Source organism: Dermochelys coriacea, chromosome 1, assembly GCF_009764565.3.
Source record: "Dermochelys coriacea isolate rDerCor1 chromosome 1, rDerCor1.pri.v4, whole genome shotgun sequence".
Taxonomy (NCBI): domain Eukaryota; kingdom Metazoa; phylum Chordata; order Testudines; family Dermochelyidae; genus Dermochelys; species Dermochelys coriacea.
This window is the reverse complement of record NC_050068.2, coordinates 255,265,416-255,277,137: the sequence shown is the minus strand read 5'-3', so window position 1 is coordinate 255,277,137 and position 11,722 is coordinate 255,265,416.

The following is an 11,722-nucleotide window of genomic DNA, read 5'->3' as shown; positions in this document are numbered from 1 at the left end:
AGCATGAAAGATGTTTCCCACACCTCATCCAGAAAAGATGGACAGAGCCTTAGTACATTTACAGTCAAAAAGTGAATAGCTGACGGTATTTTCTTTAGGCTTTATTTTTTTTTGCAGAAACCACTGGTGGGCAGGGGATTACACCCTATAAGTGGAGCTACTGGACTCTCAATCTGTCCAGTGGCAGGTACTACTACGTTCCTTGCCCAACTGTATTCACTTTATCTTCTAATGATGTCTTGTGAAGTCCCCTGGCAGAGCTGGCCAATGGAGAACTTGTACAGTATGTGTCTGCATTATGTCTAGTTGGAGCCAGTGCACCAAAACTGGTGCTTGGATACAAAGACTTCCACCTTTAATGAGAGTGAAACCCCCAGGAGTGAAGCTATACAAGAATGATTTAAGGTATGAATGTTTAAAGTCTCTTAAGAGGTAGAATGGAGGGATACTCCTGGTTTTAGTGGTATGTGAAAGATCACCTCTGTTAGTAATTTCTCATAATATAAAAGTCCACCACCACTAACAGCTATTGCTGTAGCGCCCTGTGCTACTAAGCCTACAAAAGGAATGAAATAACACTGCTGTTCTTGCCAGGAAGTATCTGATCATAGTGCACTCAATAGGCAGGTGCTGTTTCTAACCAAATTAACCACTGTAGAATTAAATCATTTAAAGAAAAAGCCCAATGCAGTTTGTTACTCCCTTAGCTGACTCCTGCAAAATAATCACCTTCTAAGAGTAGGCACAATAAACACACGGGATGTAGAGCTGGTGCAGAAATCATAACAATGCAGGGCTAAAGGGACCTGAAGAGATCAACTAGTGCAACCCCCCATATTGAGGCAGGACCAAGTAAACCTAGAACATCCCTGACAGGTGTTTGTCCAATTTGCTCTTAAAAACCTTGAAGGATGGGGATTCCACAACCTCCCTTGGAAACCTATTCCACTACTTAATTATCCTTATTGTTAGAAAGCTTTTCCTAATATCTAACCTAAACCACCTCTGCTGCATATTAAGCATATAGTTCCTGTCCTACTGTCAATGGACATGGAGAACAATTAATCCCCAGGCTCTTTATAATAACCTGAAACATGTTTGAAGACAGTTATTAGGTTCCTCCCTCTGTTTTTGTTTCTCAAGACTAAACATGCCCAGTTTTCCTCAAAGGTCAGGTTTTCTAAACCTTTTATTTGTGTTGCTGCCTCTGTTCAGCTGAGATCTTACCAGTGCCAACTAGAGGAGGACAATTATCTCCCAAATCTTATATGCAACATTGCTGTTACACTCTTGAATATTAGCCTTGTTTGCAATTGCATCACATTCTCGACTCATTTGAGTCGTGATCCACTATATTCCCCCAAGTTCCTTTCTGCAGTACTACCCTCTAGGCCGTTATTCCCTATTTTGTTTTGTGCATTTGGGTTTTTTTTTTCCTTCCTAAGTGTAGTACTTTGCACTTGTCTTTAATTTCATCTGGCTGATTTCAAATCAGTCATCCAATTTGTCAAGGTTGTTTTGAACGTTCATTCTGTCCTCCAAAATGTTTACAACTACTCCCGGCTTGGTGTCCTCTGTAAATTTTATAAGCATACTCTGTTCAATTAATAAAAAATATTGAACAGTACTGGAGCCAGGCCAGACCCCTGTGGCACCCCATTATATATGTCCTTCCTGTTTGATAGTGTACCATTGATCACTACTCTTTTTTTGAGTATGGTTTTTCAAGAAGTTGTGCACCCACTTCATAATTTCATTTAGACCACATTTCCGTACTTTGCTAGGGAATGTAATTTGCCTCCAAATGTTATTAAATATGATTGCCACCTGAACATTTAGATTTCAAGGCGTGGGTATCTGGGAGGGAGGGTGTTTGTCCTCAAAATCCAAAGGAGAAAGGTTATCCGCTTTTATAGTGCCAAAAAAAAAGTGTGCTATGGATCTGCCATAAATTGTTGATCATTAATACTGCTGCACTACACTAATAGGTGCACTATTCCTTAACCCTGGTCAACACTACACATTTATGTCGGTATAACTGTCACTAATCCACACCCCTGAGTGATGTAGTTATAGCAACCTAACTCTCAGACAGCACTCGTGTCGATGGGAGGGCTTCTCCCATCAACATAGTACTGCCTCTTGGGGAGGTGGGTTACCTATGCTGCTGGGAGAAGCTGTCCCACTGGCATGGTGTCTTCACTAGGTACTACAGTGGCACAGCTGCACTGCTGGAGCACTGTAAGAGTAGACAAGACATTGGTCTCCTGTTCCTTTTTCCCTTTGAGTTTATTTAAGCTGTGTGTTTATACTACGCTTATCAGCTGATTGAAGCACCCTTTTGTTCTCTGGTATGTCCCCTCTCTCTCTGTTTTCAGGGTGCTCCTATCCTAGCATGCCCTGCTTCCTCCTCCGTTGGTGGTCCCACGGCTGTATCTCTGGCCCAGGAGGAATGTGTGATCTCTGACGCATCTCTGGCACAGGCAGCCAGGCCTCTCCTCCACACTCCTTTGTTCCTCTCAAACATAAACACACTTAACCAGCCTCTCCCCTCACCCCATCTTCAAAGCAATCTGACAAAGCAATATCCCTCCTGGAGCATGTGCCAACACGCACTCTTGCTTTCAGAAGGAAGAGTTCAATTACTCAGAGGGCCCTCCCTGCAATTGGCATTTGCTTTTGCCTCTCCAGCCATGTCTCAGCTTGCTCTTTTCTCACCACCGGTTCAATGCAGCTCTGCCAGGACAGACAACAGTGGGAGTTCTAAGGCAGATAAGGCACAGGTGCCTCACCCCGAAGCAGACTGCAGTGATGCTGCTAAAAATGCCTGCATTAGGTATAACATTAGCGTTTCCATCACCCTGACTGCAGCAGTAGTGGGAACAACAGTATTGCTAACCCCATGCATTCGAAAATCATGAATCGGGCTCCAAAAAATCATGAGACTTGTTTTAAATGATAAGTTTGGAGTGGTTTTTTATTTTTGTTTAGGATGCTCTTTGATTGCATTTTCCCAACTTTTCTCCACAGAAACTTTTTTTTTTTTTTAAAAAAAGGGGAAAGCTGAACTTGTCTCTTGATCACATGCCTCCTAGCCTTGGGCTTTTCAGAAAAGCACCACACGTTGCAAGACTTGTAATAAAAGCATGAGAGTTAGCAACCCTGGAAAAGTGCTGAGAATTTCCAGTATGGCTACACCTTTGTTTTCCTGCTATATTGTCAAAATAATCCCCAGTTCTCCTTTCTCAGTGATGTCATTAGTAACCTGGAAAGTATCTGGGTACTAGCACCTACCCCTTTCCAAAGAACAGAGGCATTGTTTCAGTTCATATCAAATATAAAACTTGAACAAATTGGTTGGGCTCATTTTCACTTAGTGTTTGATTAAGCTTTAACTATTTCATCCTCATGCCATGCAGGAGAGAGGGGCAAGTATCACTGCCATTTTATAGATGGGGAAACTGAGGCAGGAAGAAGTTATGATATGTGCAGGGGCCACCTTTTGTCATTAACAGAGTGAAGCATAGAACTCAGGAGTTCTGATTCCTGCTCCTCTTCCTCAGTCCACAGAGCAGGTAGCAGAACTGCTATCTATTCTCCTTTGAAGTGAGCACTGGGAGAACCTGTTCTCTTGTGCTGTATGTCTGGGCTCAGTGTGAAGGAGGAATGAATTGGAGGACGTGGTACAGCTCATGCTGGTAAAGATGCTCATCTGACTGAAAGAGAAATGGCCAAGTATTAAATACTTGCAACATTAGATTTTGTACAATAATCTGCTGTCCCCCAAAATGTATTAAATTGGTAGCATGCTATCCAAAACAATTGGTGGGAAACTTCTCACTCCCTGACACCTTTCCAGCAAATACTATACTAGGAGACCTGGACAGTTTACCAGGAGCCTATACTTGGATCCTCTCTATGCCAGTGCTACCACCAGACTACAGAGCTGGCCCAGAGTTATTCTGTTTCTATTATAGAGACAAGGTGGGTGAGGTAATATCTTTTTCACCAACAGAAGTTGGTCCAACAAGAGACAAGCTTTAGAGCTTACATAGAACTGCTCTTCAGATCTTGGGATCAATACAACTACAGCCCTGCAAACAACAATGGAAGATATCTATTTCTATTCTTATTTTAATGTGATCTTTCACTGAATTAAGAAGTAGTGAAAGCTGCCCTGGTTGGTGGCCCTATGAACCAAAGTCCTCTCTTTATCTGCAGGAAAGGCAGAAGCAGTGCAGATGTCCTCTAGACTCACTAACCAACACCAACCAGTGTACCTCAACTCTGCCCTAGAGAGACAACCTCAAAGACAAAGAGAGTAGTCAATGCTTGGCCTTTTTCCTGAGGCTGCTAACAAAGTTCCAGTAGTGCCACTTCTGATGCTGAAAATCTGTGCACATCTGGATCCAATCAAGAACTGGACTGAGACCATCAAATTCATTTCACACAGGAATCGGGACCTGGATTTGGATTTCAATCCTAAGGTAAAAGGCTTCATATCACATTGCTAGTTACCAATACTTTTCATAACTCATTACATTTAAAAAATACAGTTTAAGTACCAATTAGAATGCAAGTTAGGTAGTTGTTAGGTAGTTAGGACTTGGCTTTTAAATTTAACCTGTTTTCCTTAGGAGAAAATTATTTTTTTATAAAAAAAAAAAAAAAGTTTTGTTTCCTTCTTGCAAGGGTTTGGATTATTTCAACTAATGGTAATTTTTCCTTGTAAAGCAGGTCATGGTGTAATTTTGTGGCATTACAGACAACTTTGCTCTTACAGTTTTAAAATCTGATACAGAACAGTTTTACCAACTGTTCAACAATGTTTGGCTCAACTAGACCTAGCCACTTTCTGAATGGGAAGAAAAAATAACGTTTCCTAGAAGGCAAGTATGTTATTTCTATTGTGGGTTTTCTCGATTCATTTATTGTAAAGGGGGTATTATAAGCAATCTACAAAAAAAAAAAGTGATGTTACAAGCATTATCTTGTCACTTTTGGCTGTACATCTGGGTGTAGAACAGAAAGTTTTTGTGTGTGTGTTTCCCTCTGGCTACATCCCCCCCATCTCTCGCACACGCACATGACTTACGTACGCCCTTTACTGGAATGGGGAGAAAAGCATCCTTTGAATATTAGCTTTCTAGCAAATATTTAAATATTCATATTTTTATTACATACCTCAGACTATTACAAGGGAATATTATTCAATAACTTTTGTATGCTTTTACAATTTATTCTCCACTTATCCATCTAGGAAAACATTTTGTGGTGTTAGTTAAAACTTGGATTCCAATAGACATAGTCCATCTTTCTGAAATAGGTGTCTTTGTAAATAGTAAATATTTTAAACACTTCTCCCCTCTCCCCCCCAGGGCTGACCCTAGGGAAAATGGCACCCTGAGTGAACTTTTATTTTGGTGCCCTTTCTTTGAGTTTGAGAACAGCAGCATGAGGCACAGAGTGCAAGGACTAGCACCTGGCCTCAGAGCTTGGCCGGGCTGCACAGGGAGGAGTCTCTGAGCCCAGGGGCTCACCCGGCCATATGCCCCCTGACCACGTAGCAGGAGGAGAGCGGGTGTACAGGGGGACCCAGGGGCTGGCCCGCTGGCTCCACAGTGGCGAGTCCTGCTGCCTGCACCTCCCTGCCAGACTGGCAGCTCCAGGCAGCATCACCTGCCCCCCTGCCCAGTTGGCCAGGAGCTCCAGCCCCAGGCTCATCCACACTTACCCATGCTTTGGCATCTCAGGCCCACCTGCTTGCGGCACTTGAATGGCACACTCCCCCGACTACAGAACTAAAATAAAGGGCTAATTTGAGTTTGAGTAGAGCCAGGTCAGCAAAAGTTGGGCTACCAAAAAGCAACTGCCCCTTGCAGAACCTTTGACAGGCTTATCAGGGATAATGACGTCACTGTAAGGGGTGGGATTTTCCATCTTCTCCATTTATCAATTTCTTCTCTGTCCCCCATTGGTGAGTGGTTATTTACCAAGGCCACATGTTGCTGTCTGGCTCTTTCTGCCATCTGGCCCAGTCAGCTATAGTGGCAGAGCCTTTGATGGAGCCCATTTGATTTGACTTTCAAATTGGCTTGCTCTTCCGAGGAGGGATTTGGAGATGTGAGAGATACTGGGGTTTGTTACCAATGTGGGAGTGACAGACTGAAGGTCATTCTTCATGCAGTCTGGGTGTAGAGAAGTGAACACTCATTCCAGGGCCTAGGGGAATGGAGCAGGGGGAGGGGAGAACGCTTGATCCTAGTGTACCTTTCCTCTCTCACAAGCAGACCTTTGATCCCATTATAACGTGATCATCGTGCTGGTCTAGAATGATTGTCCCTTTGTTTTGTTTCCTAAACTTCAAACAAACTGAGCCAGACCCCAAAGCATTTTTGTTTTGAAAACGTATGCACTTCTGTGGGCTTTGCATGCCAGATCCCACAGCTTTTCCATTAATGGTCACTAGACAAGAAAAAAGATAAGATCTTGATCAAGAAACATGCAGCCTTGTTTGTTCAGCAAAACATGTGCCTCATTGTTTTCCCAGCAGGAATTCAAACTATCCGATGGCTATCGAGAGCAGCCAAGAACACCATCTGCATCTCTTTCCCCCCCAAGTTTTTTCTGGCAGAACTGGTGTCCTCTGTCAAAGGAAGATTCCTTGAGAGGAAAGATGGTCTTGCGTCTAAGGCATTGAACTACAACTCAAAAGACCTGGCTTCTGCTCTAGGCTGTGCCCTAGACTTCTTGTCTGACCAACAGCAGGTCACTTAATCTCTCTAGGTAAGTCTACACAGCAAAGAAAAACCTGTGGCTGACCCGTGCCAGCTGACTCGGGCTGGTGGGCTGCAGGGCTGTTGCATTGATGTGTAGACATTTGGGCTCGAGCCTGAGCTCTAGGAACCTCCTGCCCCACAGGGTCCTAGGGTCTGCAGCCCAAGCCCCAAGTCTACACAGCAATGAAACAGCCCCGCAGCCTAAGTTGGCTGGCACTGATCAGATGCAGGTTTTTCTTTGCTGTGTAGACATACCCTCTGTGCCTCAGTACCCCAGCTGTGAAATGGGGATAATACTTCCTTTCTCCCCTCCTTTTGTGTCTATACTTTCTATTTAGATTATAAGATCTGATTCAGGGGCTGACTCTTAAGGTATGTCTACACTACAAAATTAGATCGAATTTATAGAAGTTGATTTTTTATAAAGCGATTTTATACAGTTGATTGTGTGTGTCTCCACACTAATGCACTAAGTGCATTAAGTCGGCGGACTGCGTCCACAGTACGGAGGCTAGTGTCGACTTTCGGAGCGTTGCACTGTGGGCAGCTATCCCACAGTCTCCGCCGCCCATTGGAATTCTGGGTTAAGCTCCCAATGCCTGATGGGGCAAAAACATTGTCGCGGATGGTTTTGGGTACATGTTGTCAGTCGCCCCTCCCTCCGTGAAAGCAATGGCAGACAATCGTTTAGCACCTTTTTTTCCATGCAGGCGCCATACTGCTGTCAGCAGATGCTGCAGTAGGACTGCTAACCGTTGTCGTCGTCATCCACTGCTTCCACTGCAACTCTGCTCTCCTGCTTTCCTGGTGGTCTCACAGGGCCGCTTCCACTGCAACTCTGCTCGGCTGCTCTTGTCTCGCCATACCACGGCAAGCGTGCAGCCCACTCAGCTGTTGTGTCCTGGCAGCAGACAGTGCAATTGGTCTGCAAAACTGGTCATCCAACCACCACTTCCCCTGCAACCCTGCTCTCCTGCAGATGCCATACCACGGCAAGCATGGAGCCCGCTCAGATCACCGCGGCAGTTATGAGCTCTGTAAACACCTCAAGCATTATCATGCAGTATATGCAGAACCAGAACCTGCAAAAGCAGGCGAGGAGACAATGGCAGCACGGTGACGAGAGTGATGAGGATATGGACAGAGACTTCTCTCAAAGCATGGGCCCCGGCAATTTGGCCATCCTGGTGGCAATGGGGCAGGTTCATGCTGTGGAACGCCGATTCTGGGCCCGGGAAACAAGTACAAACTGGTGGGACTGCATAGTGTTGCAGGTCTGGGATGATTCCCAGTGGCTGCAAAACTTTCATGTGCATAAGGGTACTTTCATGGAACTTTGTGACTTGCTTTCCCCTGCCCTGAAGTGCAAGAATACCAAGATGAGAACAGCCCCCACAGTTCACAAGCGAGTGGTGATAGCCCTTTGGAAGCTTGCAATGCTAGACAGCTACCGGTCAGTTGGGAATCAATTTGGAATGGGCAAATCTACTGTGGGGGCTGCTGTGATCCAAGTAGCCAACGCAATCATTGAGCTGCTGCTATCAAAGGTAGTGACTCTGGGAAATGTGAAGGTTATAGTGGATGGCTTTGCTGCAATGGGATTCCCCAACTGTGGTGGGGCCATAGAAGGAACGCATATCCCTATCTTGGGACCGGACCACCAAGGCAGCCAGTACATAAACCGAAAGGGGTACTTTTCAATGGTGCTGCAAGCACTGGTGGATCACAAGGGACGTTTCACCAACATCAACGTGGGATGGCTGGGAAAGGTACATGACGCTCGCATCTTCAGGAACTCTGGTCTGTTTGAACAGCTGCAGCAAGGGACTTAATTTCTGGTCTGGAAAGTAATTGTTGGGGATGTTGAAATGCCTATAGTTATCCTTGGGGACTCAGCCTACCCCTTAATGCCATGGCTCATGAAGCAATACACAGGCAGCCTGGACATAGTAAGGAGCTGTTCAACTATAGGCTGAGCAAGTGCAGAATGGTGGTAGAATGTGCATTTGGACATTTAAAAGCACGCTGGTGCAGTTTACTGACTTGGTTAGACCTCAGTGAAACCAATATTCCCATTGTTATTACTGCTTGCTGTGTGATCCCACAATATCTGTGAGAGTAAGGGGGAGACATTTGTGGCAGGGTGGGAAGTTAAGGCAAATCGCCTGGCCGCTGATTATGCAGTCAGACACCAGGGCGATTAGAAGAGCACAGCAGGGTGCGCTGTGCATCAGAGAAGCTTTGAAAACCAGTTTCATGACTGGCCAGGCTATGGTGTGACAGTTCTGTTTGTTTCTCCTTAATGAAAACCTACCCCCTTGGTTCACTCTACTTCTCCGTAAGCCAACCGCCCTCCCCTCCCCCCTTCGATCACTGCTTGCAGAGGCAATAAAGTCGTTGTTTCAAATTCATGCATTCTTTATTAATTTGTCACACAATAGGGGGATACTGCCAAGGTAGCTTGGGAGGGGTGGGGGAGGAGGGAAGCACCGGGTGCAGTGGTGGAGGAGGGAAGTACAAGGCCACACTGCACTTCAAAACTTATTGAATGCCAGCCTTCTGTTGCTTGGTCAGTCCTCTGGAGTGGAGTGGTTGGCTGCCTGGAGCACCCTCCTCCCCCCCCCCACATTCTTGGGCATCTGGGTGAGGAAGCTATGGAACTTGGGAAGGAGGACGGTTGGTTACACAGGGGCTGCAGTGGTGCTCTGTGCCTTTCCTGCACCTCAACCATACGCCGGAGCCTACCAGTTTGATCCTCCAGTAGCCTCAGCATTGCATCCTGCCTCCTTTCATCATGCTGCTGCCACCTTTCCTCTTGATCCCGCCACCTGTCCTGTTGCTCCAGCCATCTATCCTCTCCACACAACTCTCCTATCCTCGCGTTCATTTTGTGCTTTCCTGGATTCTGCTGTTGTCTGCCTCCACACATTCTGCTGGGCTCTTTCAGTTTGGGTGGACTGCATGAGCTCAAAGAACATTTCATCGCAAGTGCATTTTTTTCACCTGCTTATCTGCGCTAGCCTCTGGGACAGAGATGTTAGTCGCAGCGTTGAAACATTTGCAGCTGCAGGAGGAAAAAAAGCGAGATTAAAATTGAAAAAGATACATTGGCTATTTAAAAGGAGGGGCTGATGTTTTCGGGCTAATGTGCAGCACAGACCCAACTAACCCCCACCCAATTCTCTGGGATGATCACTTCACTCCTTCCCCCACCGCGTGGCTAACAGCAGGGATGATTTCTTTTCAGCCACAGGCAAACAGCCCAGCAGGAACGGCCACCTCTGTTGTCCCCTTAATAAAATTCCCCTATTTCAACCAGGTGACCATGAATGATATCACTCTCCTGAAGATAACACAGAGAGATAAAGAACGGCTGTTGCTTGAATGCCAGCAAACACCGGGACCACACGCTGCTATACTTTCTTATACAATGATTCCAGACGACATGCTACTGGACTGCCGTGGTAAAGTGTCCTGCCATGGAGGACACAATAAGGCTGCCTTCTCCAGAGATCTTTTGCAAAGGTTTTGGGAGTACCTCCAGGACAGCTTCATTGAGATGTCCCTGGAGGATTTCCGACCCATCCCCAGACATGTTAACAGACTTTTCCAGTAGCTGTACTGGCCGTGAATGCATCCCAAGTCTTCAAGGCAAATTAATCATTAAACACGTTTGCTTTTAAACCATGTATTTTATTTACAAAGGTACACTCACCAGAGCTGCCTTCTCCGCCTTCAAGTTCCGGGGTCCCTGGTTGAGAGGGTATTGGCTTCAGGGTGATAAACAGTTCCTGGCTGGTGGGAAAAATGGTTTCTCCACTTGCCTGGTGTGTGCTATCTTCAACCTCCCCCTCCTTATCATCTTCCTCTTCCACAAAATCCTCATCCCTGTTGTGTGAGACTCCCCCCTTGCAGGAGTCCACATACAGGGGTGTGGCAGTGATAGGGGCATCCCCTAGAATTGCATGCAGCTCATCATGGAAGCAGCATGTCTGGGGCTCTGACCTCGAGTGGGCGTTTGCCTCTTGGGTTTTTTGGTAGGCTTGCCTAAGCTCCTTAAGTTTCACACGGCACTGCTGCGGGTCCCTGTGATAGCCTCTGTCCTTCATGCCCTTGGAGATTTTTTCAAATATTTTGGCATTTTGTCTTTTGGAACGGAGTTCTCATAGCATGGATTCGTCTCCCCATACAGCGATCAGATCCAGTATCTCCCGTTTGGTCCATGCTGGAGCTCTTTTGCAATTCTGGGACTCCATGGTCACCTCTGCTGATGAGCTCGCCACACTAGCCAAACAGGATATGAAATTCAAACATTCAAGGGGCTTTTCCTGTCTACCTGGCCAGTGCATCCGAGTTCAGAGTGCTGTCCAGAGTGGGCACAATGGAGCACTGTGGAATAGTTCCCTGAGGCCAATACCGTTGAATTGCGTCCACACTAATCCAAATTCGACCCGGCGATGTTGATTTCAACCTAATGCCCTCTTCGGGGAGGAGTACAGAAATCAATGTTAAGAGCCCATTAAGTCGACAAAAAATGGCTTTGTTGTGTAGACGGGTGCAGGATTAAATCAATCTAACGATGCTAAATTTGACCTAAACTCGTAGTGTAGACCAGGGCTCGCTCTGTGTGTGTGTGTGTGTGTGTGTGTGTGTGTGTGTGTGTGTACAGCATTTAGCACAATAGGGACTCCATCTTAGTGGGGGCTACTACTACGTAATAGAAATAATAATAATTGTACCATCAAAAGCACCACAGTTGAGTACAAGGCAGTACTGTCTCTAATTTGGACCAGATTGATTCTTCTCTCCACGCCATCTTTCCAGGAGCATAAGATTCCAATGGGACCTGGCTTTCATAAGAATTTTGAAACTGATGCAGGTATTTTATTCATATGTGTAACCTGATTTAGATTAAGAGCAGAACCTCTGATTAGCTAGCCTGG